We start from the raw sequence: 23,007 nt of genomic DNA on the forward strand, positions 1-23,007 counted from the left end.
CTTTTCAGTACTTCAGCAGAGCAAGATAACTTTTCCTCAGAGTATATTGAGAATTGATAATCTCTTTACATAGGAGGGGGCAAGTCCCTATACCTGGACCTCTAACTACAACTTCACTGCAATCATACAGAGTAATCCTATCATTCTCATAGAGGATAGCACCAGGATTTTCTACAGAGAAAAAAACTAAAATGTAGGGAAATAGATTTGGTAGTGCTGAATCACAAATGCCCCATATTGCTTAATATGCATTGCTGTCAGTGCCCTGAGGAGAGACTGAGTCACATTCATGCAAACACAGCTCCACTTACTTCAGGGGAATATCTACACCTGCATGGAAGAGCATCAGATTTTCTACTAGATTGGCTCAAAGTGCTAGGACCAGTCAAGGAACCAGGTGTTGGAGATTGGCGCCCTCACAAACAGTACAACAATTTGTCCAAAAAGCCAAAAATGAAACCAAAGCTCAGATGACTGCAAAACTAGAGTGGTAATTTAAGATATAAACCAACATATCTCTCTGTGTCTTTCAAATGGTTTGCAACACCAGATACCACTGACATTCTTTAACTGAACTGCTTAAACCTTGCACATCCCCAAAAGGACTCATCTACACCCAACTTCTGCTGTGGCTCCCAGGCTTGCCTCGCCAACACCAGTTATGAGCCTTTCCTATTTTGCTCAAAGTAAAAGTTGTAGTCATGCAGAAGAAAGTGAGAAGACTGTGTGCCAGAATGACAGTGGTGATTTTGAATTCTGGTTTGTTCTTTTTTTTTTTTTTGATGAAACCAATCCCACTATTTATAGGCACAAGCAATGAACAACAGTGAATATGCTATTTATTCATATCAAGTGGAGTGGCATAGAGCCCAAAACAAGTTACTCTACAGCATTCCTGCTGTCCGTCCTGGGTGATGTACAACACTGGCTCAATGCTCCCTCCATTCACACGTTCCCCACAACTCATGCTTGTGTTTTTGAATTTTCAGGAATGGGAGGAGAAATCCATTCTTTGGGCCAGCCTTGTTTCTTCTCAATTCCTACAGATCAAGCTAATATTTGGGCTAAGCACTAGCAAGTCTTCTTCTAGCCAAGGAGCTTTTCTCAGATGCCTGTCCCTGCCTCCTTGACACGCTGACTGACCCCTAAGGAGAGCCTGGAGAAAGGATGGAGATGCAAATCCATTCAGCAATTTGATAGCTTGGTCTTCAACAGCACACATGCTGGCCAGCCTGAGAAGGTTTTAGTAATTTATGAGCCTGCTAGAACAGAAAAGTTCTGAGAGTCATAGTCCTTTCCTTAGTGCTATTTACCTGATTGTGGAAAAGCAGTTTTCTTATAGGAAGATTTTACACATCATAATTAACTGTGCTTTTAGTTTTCTTGTCTTTATGGCCTCAGACTTGAAGTCATGCTTTTAGAAGAAGCAGTCACAAATTCCTTCAAAGCAATAGCAAAAATACTACGTTAAAAAATATGGAAAGCATATAAGAAGGGTGTTTAGCTCTTCAGAGTCAGACAGTCACAAAAGGAAGGGGATTTTATATGAAAATTATACGAGCATCATTTATGTCTGCACATGGAAGAGATACTGCTTTGACACTGCTATAACCTGTAGTATGTTCAAGCTTATTTTTCACGGATGTTGTTTATTTTAGAGGTATGTTTTGTACTAGGGTTAAGAGAACTACAAATTACCTTTTTTGTTCTGGTTGGAAAGCACAAGAATATCCAAGCTTCATGGTAACAGTAAAGGAGCCTAAAACTTTGCTGAGATGTTCCAGATTTTACTCAAGCTCCCCAAAATTTAATTTTATTAAATTACACACAATTACCACTAAGACAGAAGTATCATGGCATAGGCAAATAGCAATGATAATGCCTAATTTCTAGGTGTTTACTCTGACTTGTATCACCAAATTGCTCTTTTTCAGTCTTTTCTGTTTACCATGAAGAGTCTGTATTGCTGCCTGTCTTCTCCATTTTACAATCAGGATGCATTTTAAAAAATAATCCATATATTAATGTTAATAGCAACAACAGCCATAACAAAAAAACACAAGGTTCTCTATTTGACCTGGAAGCTTTGGACCTGCAAGCTGACACCCAAAATTTGTTTCTTAATTCCTGCAACTGTTTAAATAAATTAAGTTATTAATTTAAATAAAGAACTTAGCAATAACAAAGTAAAATGGAAACACAAAATGTTGGATTGTTTGGTTTTGTTTCTTTTGTTGTTTTGGTTTTTTACCTTAAAAACATAACTCTTTTAGTGAGGGTTTATAGAGAAACACTACATACCACAAGTTGGCAGGGACACATCAAGGTAAAATAATGGCAAAATATCATTACATTGCCATCTGGTGACAGCAAAATGGCTTATTGAAATAGCTTGAGGGTATCACCTGTGCTTCTGAAATAGATATACACATATCCATCTGCACAAGCCACTATTTAAACAGGACTGTATTCACAGCTGAATGTATCTGCAGGGATAATTTCATCGTAGTACACTGTTCAGATGCTACACATCACTTTTCAGCTGCTACACATCAATTCTTTATGTGCTCACCTGATAGCCTTCAAGAGGTAACCCTGCAAATTCTTCGGGACAAAAATGGTCTGCTTTTTATAAACAGGTATATATATATCATATATACAGATATATATGACATGTGTGTATGTACACACAAGACACCCTCTTGTTTCCATGAAAATGATAACCAACTGGCACCACAGAAGCCTGGGCTCAATCCTTCAATACTTCATATGGGAAGCAGAGGCCAGAACATCTCAGTAGATCTGAGCTTTACAGTAACTGTAACCCCCAACCCAAGTAAAGGCACAGTAGCCAATTTTAAGCTTAGCTGGCCATGTCAGATGGAGCCAACCACCAGCCTCACTTGTTGACTATAAAACTCAAGTGCCATGCGAGGTATGCCAGCACTCCTTGCTGTATGCTCAGTGCCACATCCTGAATCCATTTCCAAAAGCCATCAGGACCAATAGAAAGACCTCTTTGGGCACTGGCTCATGTCCTTCTCAAGTTCTTTGGATTCAGCCTTCCTACTCACGTAGGGCAACACTGGCATTAGACAACTGACATCACAGTGTCTCCTGCATTCTTGCAACAGGCCCTAAAGAAAGTAAAACCTATCACTCCAAACCAGACAAATAAAAGAACCAAACTTCAGTGATAACACAATTAAGGGTTCTCCAAAGTGGCTGTCATCCCCTAATGTGTATTTAGACAAGGAGTGAAAGCCCAGCTGCATTATGGGATGATAAAACTCACCTTGGAGGGACTTAATGCTTAATTAAGAGGACGAACACCGCAATAAATGCACTAATGAGATAAAATCACAGTAATTCCTAAATCTTATGGAGCCAAAGTGTCGGTCTGAGTTTTAATTAATAGAGTTCTATATGGGTTTCTCAGAAATAATAATAAAACATTGAAGTAGTAAATCACATCTGAAATTCGTCACAAACTTCTTTCAAATCCTACTAATTTTTATTCAGGATTTCACAATTTGCACAGTTCCAAAAATTACTAGCCTTTTTGAGATGTAATTTCATGCTACTGCAACACTTCCCTTTTAAATTTTAAAATTATTTTATTGGTTAGTTTAGCACAACATTTTATATGAATGTTTACCAACACTTTTTTCTCTCCTCTTCCTGTTCTCTTTCCTCGATCAGTGAGAAATACTGAATCAGTTTGTAGCGCTTGAACATTAAGCTACACACAGTCCAGAGCTTGCAAGGTTTCTCCTAGAAATGTATTATTTCCATCTTCATCAACCTAATCCACTCAAACCCATGAAATGATGCTCTCTTTCCAGTCCAAGGGACAATGTTCAATGGGACACACTGGAATGTCCCTTTCTGCTTTGGTCACGACCAAATGTTTAGCCAAGTCAACAAATCACCTTCCCACCAGCTACAAGTGGGTTTGGAATAGACTATCTGGCTATTGGCTCACAAAATTAGTTTTTGGCCACCTCTCCATATCTCCTTGTCTTATATGCAGGAAGAAGTGACCATGTAAATACAGAGCTCTCAGCCCCTGTGTGTGATACTGTGGGTAGGATCAGTTGTCTTGCATCTGCTCTAATGTTTTTCCCATAACTTTTCATACAAAGTGTGAATTGTTTACTCCATTTCATGATGCTCTGAGGAGATTCATGAGGTGGTTATTACCCATGAGCTGGAGGTTCAGCTCAGGTTTCTCAAGCAGGGATGGTTTATGCCATTAGGCATGGTCATTTTAAGACCAGGGACTGGACCCTAAGCAGGCAAGGAGGATGCCAAGGGCTCTGGACCCCCAGTGTCCAATGTCACCTCCATGTCCCTAACATTAGGCTTTGTCACCCTCTAGTGGGCTGTGTACAGAGCTTTACTGTCCCATCAGTGATGCCCTGCCCCAGAACCTCTGAAGAGCACAACAGAGGCTTAACCTTGGGAGTCAAAGTTTCCAGGTTCACTGCCCACAAATGACTCATACTCTCAACACTTGCAAGTCTTGTCTCTTCAATTTTCTTTTTCTCAAAGAAAAAATAAACAAACAAAAACAACAAAAAAATAACCCAAACAAAGCACATGAACAAAAAAACCCCTAAACATTCCCCACTCAAGCAAAGATACTCCCCAAAAAAGTGCAACCTGTAAACTGTCTGTAAAGCAGCAATGAAGAAACATTGAAATTATGCCAGTGTATACTGATGGGAAGTACAAGAGTATGTCCACATTAAACTTTTATGTATGTATTTATGTATTATACATGCACCGCTCAGCAGACTTATATTAATTTGTAAGAGATAGAAATTAATATTAATATACACATTGCACATATTAAGCAGATTATGACAGTCTTTTGGTCTATTGGCACACAAAATGTGCAGCACTGCTCATTACTTGATGCCCTGAAATGTATTAAAGGGGCTGGGAATCTACAAACAGCTTGAAGGGGAATACAAACAAGATTTTGCCTCCTAAAATAAATGCATCTGCAGCTTTCTCCTAAGAATATTTTTATTTTTAAATTATTTTTAAAATTCTGGTCTACTGGTACATTTTTAAATACAGGAACTTCTGCTTTAGGTTCAAATCCTCTTTTGGAATATCTAAGCGTGGTGAGAAGCCTTGCCCTGTTTGTCTTTCATGTATATGAGTGGCAATGCCTGATTTTCTAGGACAACTTCTTTAGGTAACACCTGTAGCTATTACAAAGGCAATGTTTTCTATCTTACTTCATTTCCACAGCCAGTGAACAGTGAACACTGAGACAGAGTTTGGGGTTATCAGGCTGTGCAGTTCTTGCAGAACACCAGGATTGTTCTTTCACCCCTGCTTCCCAAGGCCAATATTAACATGCACTGTCAAGAAAATTGGCAGTAAAAACACTAAGCCTTTTTACCGAGGAAATGTAAATTTAAGAATAAAAGAAGAGTTGATAAGTGGGTCCTATTAATATAATTTCAAGATTAGCAGATGAACCAAAGCCAGCAATCTTTCTACTTAAAATCTACCTTTGAGATTCACAAAAATAAGCCTTTTTTTTTTTTTTGGTCCTGTTTCATGTTGTTATATACTTTGAATAAAATAGCAACTTGAAACTCCTTTTAAGAATTGCATCTACAGGCTGCCAACACCAAAAAAAAAAATCATCCATGTCCTGAAGATGAAGTGCTTATGACCTAACAAAATTTGATGAGACTTCCTAACTTCCCTCTTTCATGGTGGCAGAGATCCCAGGAATGTAGGAGATTTCAGAGCATATCTCACATTTCCACTGCACATCTTTTGGGCCTTGTCCCTGTCTCAAGCTCACACCAAACTGGAATCTGTACAGGGAGTTTTCCATTTCTAAATCTTTTGTTTCAATTCAATACTTAGAACCACAAACGGTGTGGCCACATACCAACTCAGTGAGTACCCAGCCCAGCACCATCTAAGCCAAGTCTGCCCAAGCAAAGCACAGAATGGATGAGCTAGGAAGGAGCAGCAGTGAGAAAAAATCCCATGTCCCCTGTGGCTGTCTGCTGTCTCTCTGTGGGACATGGCAGCCCTCGCTCCTGGCTGTCAAGGCGAGGCAGACACTTACAGTGTTTGACTTTATTACAGCACAGCCAAATCAAATGCACAGCCACTGCTTCCTCAGATGTCTATATTTCATTTAAACTGGGATAAAGCAAAGAAACTGGAATATTGTCTCATCATGCATTCTAAATCAGCCAGGGTAGAAAATAATGGGGAGTTAATCAGATCACTGAAACTCTAATTCACTTGGTATTGATCGGGCAGATTCCTAATGGGACGGCAGACCAATTTCAAATTACAGTAAGCTGACTTATCCTGGAATACCAATGACCAGCTCCTGAGAGGAGCCTGGAGAGTCCATGGGCTCTCCTCTCATTATGGCACATGCTTGTCTGAATGCATTGATGTATAATATGATGCGGCATTTGGCTAATTAATAGAAGATTGATGAAAGGTGCAGTTTTGAAAGAAGAAATCTCACTTGAATAAATGTGGAGTGAAAGTCCCTGCAGGGAAGAGGTACACAGAACCTTAGAAACAATCATAAAAAAAAAAGAAGATGTGAGCTAATGGAAGGTAATGCAATTAAACCAGGCTTTTCATTATATTAATCAGAGGCTTCATCACTGAAATCTAATATATGCTGCATTTAACTCTTCATGGCCTTATTTATAATTTATTTAGAAAACACTTTGAATTATGACCATGGGATAAAAGACAGCCTATCCTGAAGAGGAAGCCTTCAAGCAGAGGGAGACAGGGAAGAGTAACCTTCATTTACATTGTGCTTCCAGGTCATAATCCTTCCTCAACAAATTGTTCTCAATCAAATCCTGCTGCCTTCCTGTAGTGACAGGATTAAGGGGCTGCAACTGTGGCGCTTTTTTCTGCTTACCAGAGCTACTGAGGGAAAATGGTACCTTAGCTGCTCTTCAGAGCAAAGGATGTCTGTTGTGTTTGGGATCATATCACAGGAAGCAAATTGCTTTTAGTTACTCTCACAAACATTTGTACACTGAAAATTTTATACCACTTCTTTACACCTCAAATTATAGTGCTTACTGCTCATTTTTCCTACTGTATTTTAAAACTACATCCATGCTGTCATTTAATAAGTATGTTTAAAGACCTCTATGTGCACTGAAGCCTGTGCAGAAGCAGAGCAATACCCAGTAAAGGCTTCAGGCTGGCACAGCCTACTGTTTGTTGCCCCAGGACAGAGGGTGCACTGCTCATGTCAGTCTAGTAATTTATTACAGGTAAATGGGTCAACAATTCATTACAGAAGTAAACAAGCTTAGGCCTGGGCAGGGGCTCACTGTATGGTTTAAAGTCACTGTTAGATACTGCTATGGCCACAGTAGTATGGAGATAATTTAGTCCTTATGAGAGCAACTATTTCTGTCTGCAGCTTAGAAATGCAAAATATTAAGATAAATACACACAGCATTTCCAATTTTTGCCTCATGTGACTGGAAAATGAACTCTGACTTCAGAAATATAGAATACTCACATCAGTACTACCATTTACTAATAAAAATACCTAACATATCAGATATGAGTACTTGACTAATCATTCACTTACAAAAGCAGCCATGATTGTGCATGGTCAGTTCCCTGAGGCATAGTGTGATTTCTCTGTTTTAATTGGATGTTTAAAAGAATTTTCCAGCCAAGGAGGGTACCACGTTGTGACTTTCCAAAGACATTCACGCAGAAGTTCATTAAACTGTGGTGACTCTTCGCAGCCTTTGAGTTTTTGCCCTCTAACAACCCACCTCTTGTCAAGTGCTGCACAAGGCCTGTGTCACCCCTTTGGTGACTGGCAGTACTTTCAAGAGAAGGATTTGTCCTTCCCTCCTCACCAAAAAGAAAACAGACAAAAGTAATCCAAGCTGGAACTATGCCAGGCTTCTAACACAGAGGAGGATCTAGAGACATTATGTATTCCCTTTTGGAATGGAATTTCACTTGCTCATCTGCCCTGGGTGCAATGATGATAGTGTAGATGTGAAAAACACATATACACATGCAGAGAAATACATACAGATCCATCACTTGAGAGGTAACAGCAGAATGTACTGTAGTTCTTTGTGATGAACTTGATGGTTGCAACTGTTTTGTTGGGATTTTTTTATTTTAATCCCACATTTTCCCTTGTTTACAGTCAACTCTAAATTGACAGAGCTGCAATATTGTATGGCTTGCCTTAAAACTGGTAAAATCAAACAAAAATCATTTGAGGATTCTCTAGAATTAAAGTCTGCCTTTAGCTAAAGGAAACCAAAACACCCTTCTGAAGGAACTTCACCTCCCTTCTTGAAGCTGTCTGGAAGCCCTATGCCTGGTTGATGGGGTACAATAATAGATTGCTTGTATTTTTTCCTGACTGGTGTGTCCAACTCTCATTCCAGACTGAGTCCAAAAGTACCCTTAATCATTGTCAGCCAAGGCATCACAGTTGCAATACAAATGTGCTTACTCTCTGAAGCATAAACACCCAGAAAGGGTAGCAAATTGGTCATAGTGAGGGGTGCAATGACAGAGTTGAAGGAGCACTGAGATCCCTCCCACAGAAAATCAGAACTTCTTCACAGCCTTTCAGTTTCCATCTGCTGGTTTGGCCAATACCCCTCTCCAGCACCTCCTAATCCCATGCCAATATGCCCTAAATAGGTGTTAACTAAAAATCTGGTCCTTAAAGGCAACCTAAATCTGGGATTGCTTAGAATCCAATTGCCTGTGGTTTATTTCTGAAAAACTATGTGAGACGGGAAGGCTGGTACCACAGCATCAGCACAAAGGGCAGAGGTCCAACTGTGCTGCAGCAGGTTTCAGTGGAGGCACAGGCAGAAGAGCCCACACAGGCATTTGGGATGCTTTTGGCATCGTGTTTGATGCCTGGTTTCCCCAAGCAGAGGAACTGTGAAACAAAGCTAATGGGGCAGTTGTCCTCAGAGTAGTATCTTGTAACAAATCCGTTTGTGGAATCACGAGGCTGGCAAGTCATTAACAAACAGCAGCTTCCACTTAACCTAACACACAACAAGATCTCATACCAAATTACCATCAACATACTTGCTGTTTACATAAATCCCTTCCTTCAGTGCATTTCCCTTGTCCTTTTAAACCACCCGGATTAAATCCTCCCTGTAGTCCAATGCCAGCAACTCACTGGCAGCTGCTGACTATGAGGGTACAGCCTCAAAAAAAGAAAAGATGAAAATATGCACTTCATCTACCTTGACCTTCTCTTTGGTTATGCTGCTACCCCGACCATAAAGTGGGAGACAAGGCTCAGAACACTACTGATATGGAAAGTAAATTTTCACAGCCCTAAAAGCTGTTTTACAGGACAAAAACATTCAGTTCGCAGGGGGAAAAAAACAGAAGGAACATCACTGCTCCACTCACATCCAGCCTTACATGGAGAATTTGTACAGTTTTTCCCCAGGGTGAGATTTGAGTCTGGCCAAAAAGCTTGCACTCAGAACTCAGGGTTAGAAATTGCCATTTTAAAGAGGATGATAAAGTTGTTAGCTTTGGATTAGTCACATTTGGGTTTTTTTTAAAGTGCTTATAAATTTCTGTGGCATTTTTCAAGACACTTACTGAGTATTTCTTTCTCTCCTCCCATCCCTTTTAGTATTTGCTGAATTTTTCAAGTAATTTATGAATATACATGAAGACATATGCATTTGGTGACAGTTTTTCAATAAAATATTAGAAAGCTGCATTCAGAACTGCTCAGCAATGGAGAAACTTTCTGCTTGCAGCCAGAGCACCGAGGTGAATGGAACTGTGCCAATGCTGACTATTTTTGAAATAACTGACCATTAATGAACCAAGTTGCAAAAGCTCTGCTCCAAAGAGGTCGAGACATGCAATAGTGCTGAATCCTCTTGCTTAACTAAGGTAGGGGTGGAGAAACATCTAGCCCCGTGGCACCATGAACATTTCTTTGCCTGGATTCAGGCAACAAAATATGTGAGAAGCTTTGCACACATACTCAAGGAGCATAGAGAACATTAAGGCAGATACAAGACAGGCATTCCCTTCACAGTTGGTTTCTAACATCATGGAAAATTAGAATCATTTTAGAAGGACTCATAGCAAAGCAGGAAATTCTTAACGATGTCATGTGGCACCTACTTTGGGAGTTTCATTTATTCCCTGCCAGCTCAGTACAGATTATGCATCTTCACTGACTGTTTCACTACTTGGAGCAGACAATCACAAGACTCAAAATACCCCTGATTTACCAGAGAGGATTCAGAAATAGAATAACAAGACATGCACAATATTGAGAAGGGTTGTTCCCCAGCTTTTTTTGGTTAGGTTTCCTCTAAAGGAACAGCTTCTGCCAAAACAAACATCTCCACCCACCCCCCAGCAGGAAGAGTAGGGAAAAATCTTTACTGAAGACAGACTTTTCCTACAGCAAGACTGACCTTTTAGTCTGTAATTGATGGGCTACAAGAAAGGTTGAAGAGAATGCCACTGCATTTAGAGGGTTTCACGGCATCCTCATAAACTTAACTGAGGATATTGATCGCTCTGCTCCAGGAAGCCCTGGTGGAGACATGATGTTACACTTCAGCTGATGCTGACTCTTTTTCATAAAGCTATGTACATCAGCTAGAAATTGTTATTGATGGATGTTTTAGCAAGGTAGTGGTGTTTTCAAAACTGCAAAACCACAGGCAATACCCAGAATCTGACCTAGCACTCATCAGTGCTGAACAGAAAAAATGCCAAACTATTGCTGTTGGCCATCTGCTGCTCATATTCATGACTAAAACCCAACTAGGAAAAAAGGGAATAAAAATTTCAGCCTGGAAAACAGCATAACCTTTCCCTCCTTTCTCACAAACTAATCTGTGCAGAAGTGGAAGTATTTTAATGGTTTACATTGCCATGCAGGTACAGACTTTCCACGCTGACCTTGAATTACAAAAATAGATACTGTTACATATGACCAACCACCCATGATCACTTGAAAGGTCACAAGTGATATACAGATTATACTTAGTGTAATTTGAACAAACAATATTGAAATTCCTTATTTAAATTGGACGAAGGGGAAGACATTAAGAAAGCTTCCTCTCCTGCCCACCACAGAGTAAGCAGCTTTGAGACTATTACCAGACTAGGGCTTGACACACCTCAGTGACTTGTCCAGTCACTAGTTTTGCAGGTACAAAACACCAAAACCTTCTCTGCAGGAGGGCAGCAACAGCTCCCCTCCTGGGTCTTGAACACTCTCAAAGATCATAGTTTATGCAGACTATACACAGCCAAGTGAAGTTTTAACAAACCTTTCTACAAAGGAGATAGCAAGAGTTAAAAAGGAGAACCTACAAGCTTCCAAAGCACATGCTTGTTTGGGGAAGGGAGTTGTTTTTTGGAGAACTTCATGGTTTATATCCTGTGATAGCACAGCTGCTGGAGGGGATCTGAGGTGATGTTGTAATCTCTTTTGCATACTTTGGGTGGCCCTCCAAATTGAGACATACCACATCACTGCCATGTGATTTTGCCTTGCCATGTACCAACTAGCTAGCTAATGGATCTTATTCTTATTTCATCCACTCTTTACATGTTATCTTACCTAAAGGTATTCAGGGGACAACGAAATGACTTTATTTTCAAACTTCTATAGGGTCTAATGCAATAGCAACTTCTGCTCCAACATGTGACCAACTTTAGGATTTTTAAATAAATACTACTATTTTATCTTAAAAGCAGTGGTTTGCCTTTGCCCTTACCACATGACTGCAGGAACTGTAATGTCTAAGATGCTCAGCTGGAATTTGGGCAAGGGCAAAACCCAACAAAGTGCCATCTATCAGGTAAAAACATAGAGAAAGAAAAGTCATGCCCATTTTCAAGCAATTTGTGACCTCACTTGAAATTTCCCAGCACTTGGCATCCCCCCACATCCCCGCCTCATTTTAAGTCAGTCTGTGCTCATGTTTTCCATCATCTATCTTCATCTCTCATCTTGACGCAACAAATGTGTACACTTGCGTCTGAATACTTCAGTGGGACAGATTTCCAAGCTTGAAGTTAACTACCCAAATTTATCTATGCCTCCTGGATCATTTTATGTAAACAGATGATGGAAGAAATATGACTTTCTCCCCTCTTAGGCTGAGCACATTCTACTGCAACAACAGAGGACTGAGTGTGCCAGATGTACGTCAGTGCAAAAACGCACAGAGACATCAATTGCCTCTGCCTCCCACTACCTACATCCAGGCACTCTTTGTAAGTATCTAAGTATTGATTTCCAGAATTTCTCCAAGGAATGCCAAAAATAATAAACAAAAAATAAATCAAAAGCAAAAGCCTCTTTCCATTATGTATTAAATATCCTTCCATGAAGTTAGAACAAATAGGAGATGTATATAGAGTTCAATGGAGACATAAATCTAGTGTCGTAGTAATCGATTTCTGCCTTGTTCTTTTATTTCCAGTAAATAATGATCTTCAGATCTTTCATGGTGGCACTACTGTAAAGTCTGCTAAGGGAACACGGGCAGTGTTTCATCTTTGATATAGCCAACAATAACGCCACTCTAAAATCATTACACTCACTTATTTCCTGTAGCACAGTGGTAACAACATTTAGCAGGATCAGAGGAAATTTACAGAGGGTATCCCCTCCACTAACCTCCATCCAATCATGTATATGATCAATAACACATTTTGTATTGTTCAGCAGCGTGCAGAAGGTTCAGATTTCTGCACAAAATGATGCAGCTGTACATTTCTAGTCACTCTTCAGTTTTCTAAAGATCAGTATACGCAGAAGTCATGCCTGGTTAGGTCAATTATATTCAGAGATACTTCTTGAATGTAAATTAATAGCAAAAGAACCTTCCCTAACCAATTCTGTTTTCACAAAACTATGCATAATCATTTGTTGCTAGAGCTGTGCAAGACCCTAGTGTTCTCTTCTGCATTCCATCTGAAACAGACTTTTTGATTTGGTGAATGACCAAGCAAGGCTATCAAGCTACAAACTACAAATAAATTAATTAAGCAGCAACCATGGATTACTATTTATATCCTTCAAAAAAACCAAACACCAACACAAAAAGAAGGAATCTCAGAGTACCAAAAAGAAGAATTAAATTACTTTGAAGTCAGTGTTGTAACCACCACACTTTCCAATAGATCATTAAATACACATATTTCTTGACTTGGTATCAATCAAGAGCAAAATGTCAACCTTAGACACCAATGGGTTAATATAGTAAAGGTAAAGGAAAAATCCTGGATTACTTGCCTGTGTTCCTACTGAATACAATTCAGGATAGCTGCTCATCATTCTAGCCACCATAAAGAAGAGATGAATCCATACCACCTGGCTTGGTATGGCAAGAAAAGAAAAATTGCTCTTTAAGCCAAGCCACTTCAATAGTCAGTAGATCAGTAGAGAACAAGGCAAGGTTTGTAGGTGAAGTAATCTCTCTCATTAGACTGATGTAGTTGGGAGAAAATATATTAGACCATAACGTGTTCCTCTGTATCTCCGATTCTTCTCAGACAAGGAAAAGGCACTTTTCCCCATCACTGTTACTTTTCCCACTTAAAGCTGTTGATTGATTAAAGATACTATTTCAAGTTGCAAAACGCTTTTTGTCAGATCTGGAAAAGCACTTGGGAGTTTACACTGTCAGCATCCAACTCTAGACAGTGAATCTGTAGCCGAATTTGTCTCCTAAACAGGGACAATACAATATACTCAGCACCTAATTTGCCACTGCCATTTTGCCTTTTTTTTTTTATTTTGAGCATTAATTATCAAAACAAAATGTAAACAGTTTAGTTTAAAAACTAAGCAGCTTACACACCAAGGATGAAATAGCTTTTTATACACAGGAGATGAGCTTCACTCAAATGCCGTAGGCAGTTCCAGAGGTACTGTTATCAGAGATATATAATCCATTCTCTGCTACAATTAAGGAAATGCATAAAGCATTTTTATGCAGATATGCATAAAGCCAGCTTTGACCATAAAGCACTAGACTGGATTTGAGCTGAGACAGCCAAGTAGCCTCACTGAAGTCTTAGTTACATTTTGTCACCTGTTTCATTTAATGTGTTATGACTTTGGTTCCAGTACAATTTCTCAAAGCGACCCAGTGTTTTACACTTGTGTGCTTTCACAGAAGAGGTTTGTCCTTCTCTTCAATTTCTTTGGGCAAGGCAACAGCTGTGGCAGGACAAAATGACAACTCTGGTGACAAGTTAATTTGTTTCTCCAAGTGCTTGTGAGTGTAGGAACACCAACTGGTGACCACGCACACCCTGAGAAGCCCTATATTAAGAGAAATCAGCTCCCTTCTATTTAGTATTGTAGCGATGGGACCCATTGAAAACCTTGGAGTTCCACACTGGCTAATCATTCCTTTGCACAATAATACTCACAATTAGAATTTCTTTATAGATTTTGGAGTTTTCCCCTAAAACACAGGAGACCTCAAGATGCTCAGCAATCCTGAACCAAAAGGATTTAAACATTTCATCTTAAGGAGATGTTCCCATGTTTCAGGAAAAAACAGTTTATAAAGGTCTCAAAAATAACTTATATTGTTGACAAGCTTTTTTTAATGCACTCCAGGTTACAAAGGAATCACAGCTGGAGCCTTTAGGCCAATGGAATACTATATTTTTCTCACATTAGCAAGGACAGCGAATACCTACATTTGGATTTTGCCACAGCAATTGGCTCTGATTCATTAGTCTTCATGACTGAATATAAAAGCACAGAGCTTGTTGGGTAGGTATATTTTGTGCTTGTTTCATTGAATTTCCTTGCAGTTGTTTTCCACAAGACCTTAATAAGAAAACTGCTGAGCCAAAAATCATAACTTAGCCTGAGTCAAGTTCTTTCTAAGCCCTTAAAAACAGGACTCAGATTCAACATGCTCAGGTCACTTTAAAAAGCTGGAAGGACAATACTTTGTCTGCAAGAAGAGACTTCGATACAGGGAGTGCAATTCAGTGAGCTGAACCAGCACGTGCACTTGCATAGATCTATTAGATCCCACAGAACTAAGCTTATGGGTGTGATCCCTTAAAAATTATTTTATTTTTTGTACTGTTCAAGGTTCTCAACTTAGAGTAAACTTATTAGACATGGCATCCCTAAACTACATCATCATTTGTATCAGAAAATTTGAAAGCAAGTCAGACCTTCCAAGGATGCCATTAAGGTTGTTCTTTGTAGTAAATTGAATTCTCCCCATTTGTATTACCAATGAGATCTTTGGTACTTTATGATACTACATCACTAGGTAGAGTGGATAAAACCAGAGTTTTTTCTACATTACCTTTCTAAGCTGAAATTTTCCCCCACTTTGATTAAAACAGATTCCCATGTCCCACATTATTTATTATGTATTCTATCCAGACAAGGGTCACCATTTACATCCTCCCTTCATCACAAAGATGACAACAGAAATCTGACATGGCCCTGATTTCTAAGCACAACACAAAACTGTGCATCAAGCTTTGCTTTCCACCAAATGAAATCTTTAACCTCTGTTGAGGAATGGTTGTCTTGTTGGCCCTGACAAAAAGGTGCCACAGACAATCTTTTGTCAAAGTGCAGGTGCCAACCTCTTGCCTTTTGAAACAGTAGTAGAGAGGAGAGTGAGCTGAAAAGAGGAACCTGGAAATGTATATGCATGGCCAGTTTCTGGAAGAATTTCAGAACATTTGATAAGGTTCTAGTATGACCATTCCTGTGATTATATGCTCCCAGTAATCAGAACAGCCATGTCCTTTGTACAAGTCAAAATTTGAACCATGGTCACAACTGCACACAAGACTACCAAAACGTGTACATCTCTCAATCTCTGAAACCTCATTACAGAGCTAGGGGTGCTCAGGTATCAGCCTTATTAACTAGATCATTTGTTTAAGCAACTCTAAAGCAACTACAGTTTTATTTGTTTATAAGTAGGCCTGTAAGCCATAAATTTTGGATACTGTTCAACATTTTCTATAAAACACAGAACCACACTTTTTGGAATAAACTAATCAAGTATTTCAAGGTAACTGTTTTATCTGAATGGGAACTAATTTAATTATTTTCTACTAAAGCATGGAGCATATTATCCTTGTGTCAGATGGGACAGAGACAATTTTCTTTCTAGTAGCTGTTACAGTAGCCTTAACCGTGTTTTGAATTCAGTGTAGGAAGAATAATGTTGATAACATACTGATGTGTTTGCTGTAGCTGAGCAGTGCTTATCTCAAGTCAAGGACTTTTCACCCTGCTCTGCCAGTGAGAAGCTGCATGAGAAGCCAGAAGGGAACACAGGCACATCAGCTGATTTGAACTTCCCAAAGGCTCTATCACAGGGCATCATGTCCAGTATATAAACCATGGGGAATAAACTGAGGAGGGCTGTTCACTGCTCAGAGACAGTTAGGCATTGATCAGCAGATGTTGAGCAGGTGTTGTGCATCACTTGCACTTTCTTGGGTTTTATTCCTCTCTCTTTTTCTTACCTCCATTTTCATTAAAAATATATTTTCATTTATTTTATTTATTCAACAGTTCTTATCCCAATTCCTCTGTTTTAACTTTTTCCCATTCTCCTTCCATCCCACCCACGAGTGGTTTTGAGCAAGCAACTCTGGGGTACTTAGTTGATGGCTGGAGTTAAACCAGACATGTTAGATTAAAACTGTGTTAAATGGTGGCCAGCAGTGATACTTAAGGGAAAGGGGTTACAAGCAGGATCATCGTATGCCATATTAGGACTATAAATAGACTACAAACACAGTTTGCAATTGATACATCCTTTTTAGTTATACAGCAATGAAATTTTTTTGTGAAGAATTTGACAGGACACTTCCAGCAAACTTTAAATCTACCTGAAAGGTACTTGTGGAGAGATAGAAAATGTAAAAGTTAGACTACTCATCTTCATACAAACTGATAGTCTATTTTTCCTTTATCTACATCCAAAGCACTTTGGGACCCCAACCCAAAATGCTGACTGCCTATTAAGTCTGGTATGACACAAAGACATCATCCAAAAATGCTTAAGCTTAGGTAGCAGGTCAAATGTAGCAAAGCTGTTACCTGTGTATTTCACAGGTGGGGGCTGCATGGACATATTTATGTAGGAAGTCACCAGAGGTTATACAGAAGGTCTATGGCAGACCTCTGGCACCAGTTGCATCTCATGCTGAAGCTCTCCAGTGCCTTGTCTGAAAGATCCCCCATCCTCTCCTTGCAGTCACGATAACTAGGCCAAAAGGGCACAGACTTCATCAGTCTAACCAGATCTGCAGCACGAAGGAGTTCAAGAAAGCCAGTATATAACCCACCTCTTTCTGCCAGGCAAGGAAAATGAAGACAGTTCACTACACACTGTTATCATATCAATGCCACTCTCAATTCTATAGTAGAACAAAGTGACAAACATTCATCAAACTTTATTTTCCTGATCACTGTGTACAGCTGTAGCAAGAAAAACACCTCCCTAATCAAAACCAAACCCCATTGCAATGTAACCTTGCATCAATATGAAGCAAAGTAACTGCCCTTATTTTCTACAAGTCTTGGCATTTGATACCTCAAGCCTTTTCATATCACAAATCATCTATTAGTCCAAAGATTAACATGCACCCTCATTTTATTCCTCATTGCTCAGGTCACATCCCTTTTGCAGATGCAATCTCTGCCAACTACAGCAACTACTTCACTAAGGTAGGAACTTGAGGTTAAAATGTTTATAAAAAACCTGAAGATGAAGAGAACAAGCACCTGATATCACACACCTGCTTGAGAATATCTAGTTAACTTTCCAAGTTCCATCACAGATGATGACAATCAAAACAGTAAGTTGCCTAGGCTTCATTCAGCAAATCACTTAGGCAGGTGTGGAACTTAAAATACACAAATAAAAGCATTCCAATCCATCAAAACACTTAACTTGTACTTAACACAGGAAAATTAATAAGTCCTACTGACTTCCATAAACATCAGTAAAGTATAATAAATTAAAGAGAGCTGCTGTATCAAGATCATTCTGTGGGATCCCTGACCTTTCAGAATGTTTTCAGCGCATTTCACAGTGAAAATACTCACAGAAGGAAAATGTAGGTGGCTAACAGTAGTGGTACTTTAGACCTGTATACTAGCTGCCCAATGAAGGGCTTTGGAAACACTTATTAAAATGCATGACTGCCCATGAGGCAGCAGCAAAACTTCACACACATTACACAAATAATGTTACCCACTATGCAAACTTGGAAAAAGTAAGGCAAAAAGCTTCAAGTGATCTGGAAATTCCCTGCTCAGTGCATTATCAAGTCTAAAAAGCCTGTTGTCATTTTATCATTCTAAGTATATGCCATACTCTGGATTGGATCTTATTTTTGTCTTATTCAACTATTAATGTCTTATGTTAAGAGAATAATTTTTATGTTTCTTTAAATATTAATAATATATCTTATTTGCCCATAATTCAGTATAAGAGTCCTTACTTCAATGAAAACACACTTTGAAGTCAGTTAGATTTCTACAGGAGTGATATACAACCCTCACAAGTGTTCTGTGCATTTTACAATAAAAGTAGTTATTGTTTAAGCACTGAAAGCAGGTATGCTCCTGGATGCTCAGCATTTGAAAGTCTAGTTCCCAACAGCATTTTAAAAGCACTTAGGAACCTTCCAAAACCTACAGCTGGTCATAAATACAATTTTAACTGGTGAGTCTAGGTGTGTCTCTTCAACAGAGCTCTTCATCTCTGCAAGGGATCTTGTCAGTGACAACTGAGAACAGATTTCAGGTCTCCTGGTGAAATCTGGCCTTAAATTCCTCCTCAGCACTTACAATAGCCCACTTGTTCTGCTTTGCTAGGTCTTTCCAGCAAGCAAACCCTCAATACAGTGGGTCTTATCCAGCAGTCAGTTTTCAAATCAGAAGGTAAGATCTATATGAATGAACTAGAAGGATCTTACGAAGAACAATTTGCTAGCAGCTTGTCTAACTCAGAATTCTTATTCTGATATAGAGTAAGAGCTTGAATGCTGTAAGTAAAGATTATTATGTAGCACCACAATGAGATTAAGAAAAGAGAATTCTAAATACATGAAATGCATCACATGAGATGTATGACTAGGAGGGGGTCGAATGTCCAAGGTTTCCAGTGCCAATTCTGACTGCAGAATTGAGTATCCAGACCTTATGTTAGCTGCAATTAGCTAGTCTAGTCCTTGTTTTTTTATTCCATATTTAAAATGGGAATTTGCCTTTTCCACCATCAGAGGCCTGTCAGTCACCACAACCTGTCCAGCATTTTAGATGATAACTGAAGTGACATCAGCCAGATCTCTCAGCACCCACAGATACATGCCATCCCATCCATTTCCAGAAACTTGTCTACATCTAGTAGACTCCTTCCCCTTTAAGTCTCATGTTCTACCAGTTCACATCACTGCAGCCAGCACAGCCATTGACTGTCTTGGTTATTGTTAAGACACAGATTCAGCACACATTTTCCTTTGTTGAAAAGGAATTGAAGAAAAGTTCAGGTTTGATTTCTTGTTAGTTTGTGACTGACCCAAGAAAATTGCATGCTACTTGTTTGGAAACAAAGGCAAAATTAAAATAAGGAGTTCCTAAGAATTATATGCTTACTGTCAGATTATAAATTATATTACTAATCCAGTGTTAAGTTTTACTGCAGTGGTAGGTTTTTGTATAAGATTCGATTTCTGCACAAGGGAGTCAAGGCAAGAAAGCCTAATTTCTGATGCTAAAGTAAAGTAGCGTTAATAGGTTATGACGTATTCTGCCACTTACTATATAACCCTCAGTTTTCAGTTGAAACTGAGGCTGAAACCAGATCATCAATGAAACTGTAGATTTTCTTGTCAATCTCATTGCACTCTCATTCTCACAACCTGGAATCCTGCAAATCTAGGAGGCAGATCTTTGCCAAGTGCAAACCAGTACTCATGCAGTGAATTCCTGGTTGCATCTGCTGAGAAAAAGGGATGAGCTCCCAGACTTAACTGAAGTTGAGGGGTTACAGTGAATGCATGAGAGCCTGACTTATTTAGGAAAAAAAAAGTTCCGTCACAACACAGCGGATACTCAAGTACTGTGGAAAGATTTTAGGGGCTACCTGTATGGCCAAACTTCATGAATGAATATTTGGGAAAGGTTCTCTCTCCCCACGTGGGTGTGCCCTTCCAGCCTGTGCAGTGGATTTTTTAGGTGAGGCACAGCGTGTGCAGAACTGGCCCCACCGTTTAAGTCCTAAGGTCCATTTGCCATGGCCAAGCAAGCTTGGACAGTGACAGTGAAGTCCTCGGGAGTGTCACAGCACCCGGTACTAACCAGGGCTGACCCTGCTTGGCATTTGAGATCTGATGGGATTGGATGGCAGGGAAGCATTTAATGCCAAGGGACAGTCCCACTGAGACTTGAACTCCCGACCTTGGGGGATTCGGAGTCCAGAGTGCTCTCCATTACACCACAGGACTGCCCCATAAGTGGCTAGCTAGAAACTCAGCAACTCACCAACAAATTTCACAAAGCAATCAAGATTTCAGCAGAGTTTATGAGGAACGTTGTTTGCAATTCACTGGACTGAAACAACAACCAGCACAAAGAACTTAAGAACAACCATCAGTAATAAACACATGATGGCACAATACCCAACAGCCTGGCTCCAGGAGAAAGCCCTGCAGGGGAATTTGTATTGTGTTGAACACAATTGCATTTGCATGTTCAAGCAGAACGCATTTATTGCCTTCTAGTCCCTTAACTCTGTTGACCTGGTACAGGCTCTGAATGCTCACATGGAAGGTGACCTGTTTTTAAAAAGGGTACAAAACTACCTAATCTTTTTCCTTCCGTTTTCATTTTTATTCCTTGATCATCTTTCCTTTGCCTTGTTTCATTACTCCTCCATCCTGGTGGCCTCACTGCTTACCTAAGAGAAAACTAAAAACCTCCAACAATTCCATCTCAGCTCCTCACAGACAGTGTATAAATAGCACTGGTGTATACTGGTTTGCCCAAACACAAGAAGGTCAGAAAAAACATTTTCTTTTGAGATGAAAAAAAGGAGGCAAAACCTAAGAATTTTAATAACAGCCTTGACATGAGAGCAACATAATACCAGGCTGAATTACACTTGGTACAAGACTCTCATTGGAAACCCTAGATTGCTTTGTTCCTGTCCCTGACATAATATTCAAGACTGGGTTTATGTTTGCACAGAATGGGGCTGTTCACTAGAGTCCATGCAAATCAAACACTTGATTTATGCATCATTCCACTGGAGGGTGTAACATTAAATTTAATTTTGTAAGAAAAGCCTGAAGTGCGTCTACGCCTGGGGCTGACATTGTGAACTAGGGAGAAAGGTGCACAAGAATTCATTACTGTTTCCAATATGCGAAATGCAGCATTTGAATGAAACATTTGTCTCTTGTCAAAAGGGAGTAATGTCTGTTCTTTGTAAAAAATATTTCTCCCCCCACTTTGATTTTATCGCCAATTCAGCATATTGGGAGCTGAGGTTACAAGTGGAGTTCAGATTTGCGACGGTGCTGCAATGAATTACACAATGAAATGAAGAGACATTGGTTGAGTTACAGTACAGTAGAGTACAGATGTTGATGGGTCTGAATGCCTCCTGGTAGCAGCACTTGATTAGAACAATTAAGAACAGTGCTGTTTTTCTCCAAACTTATTCACTAATTTCGCAAAAAGTCTTTTGTTGCCTTGATAGAATGTTTGCAGTTACCTAAAGCTACTCCTAGTATTTAGTTCTGTAAACAAGCTTGAAAACACCTGCAAAAAGTTTTCCAAACTTCATGTCCATGCATATTCAAGTTAAATTTCTGGAACACTGTCAAAGGTTTTCCAGTCTGTGTCTCAGCCTAGCCAAGGTAACATCAGGAGAGCTTCAGTGAGAGCAAAGCTTTCCAGTTTAGCAGCCTTTTTTAGTTGCAGATCATTAAGAAGTGTGTCATCCTCCCTCAAAACCTTCACCTTTTTCAGATATGCATAAAACACTACAGACTTGAAGAGACAAAGGTTGAAAGCAGGGCAAGAACTTAGCATGGTCAGCTTAGAAGTTCTGGCTATGCCATGGCATTCTTGGGTGCTACTGCCATTAATGAGAGCAACAGTAATCCTTCCTTTCAACTCCAATGTTTCCCCTGGTTTCCCCTTTCACATTGCCCTCTAAGAAGCTTCCATAACCCATCCCTGGAAGCAGGAATTAAATTCCTACCAGAAGACCTGAATTCTAACATCCAGTGGGTGTCATTACAACTCCAATAGAAATAATTAGTCACTCTACTTTTCTCTATTTCACCATGCCAGCTAAATAATTTCTTACAAGACTTCTGCTGCAGTCTGTATCAAATGGTACTAGCCAAAGCCCCTGAATCATTCATAATCATCCATTCCAAACCAGAAGTGAAAGGCAATGGTACAAGGTAAGTAAGCCAAGTGCCTTGGCCAGTACCGAGCAACGCTGCAAGTTAATTGTATTTGAATGAAGATTTGTATGGCAGTGCAATTCTTACTTGATTTGCACACTCTGCTAAACTCAGAAAAATCATCCCTTGTCTCTTCCTAAGCCCTGCTATCCTACAGCTGGGAGCGCACATGAGAAAGTTAGGCATTCTCTGCAAGAGCTGAACATTTGTCCTCCTCTAGAACACAGGTAAGTATAATAGAGTTTTCATCTTATTTTACTTAGGCAGGATGCAAACTTGTGTGTAGAAATACCTTTCAAAATTACTGTTATGTCATAGCTAAGTAAAACTCAATATTGGCAAAGTGGTTTGAAAAGTGCGAGCAGTTCTGACATGTTTTCTCTTCTTGAAAACAATAACAGAAAAAGCTTTTGAATAGTTTGTGTGCTGAAATAGTGTTTTGCTTCAAAAATCATTGATATTTAA

This window comes from Pithys albifrons, chromosome 5 (assembly GCF_047495875.1).
Source record: "Pithys albifrons albifrons isolate INPA30051 chromosome 5, PitAlb_v1, whole genome shotgun sequence".
Classification (NCBI taxonomy): Eukaryota; Metazoa; Chordata; class Aves; order Passeriformes; family Thamnophilidae; genus Pithys; species Pithys albifrons.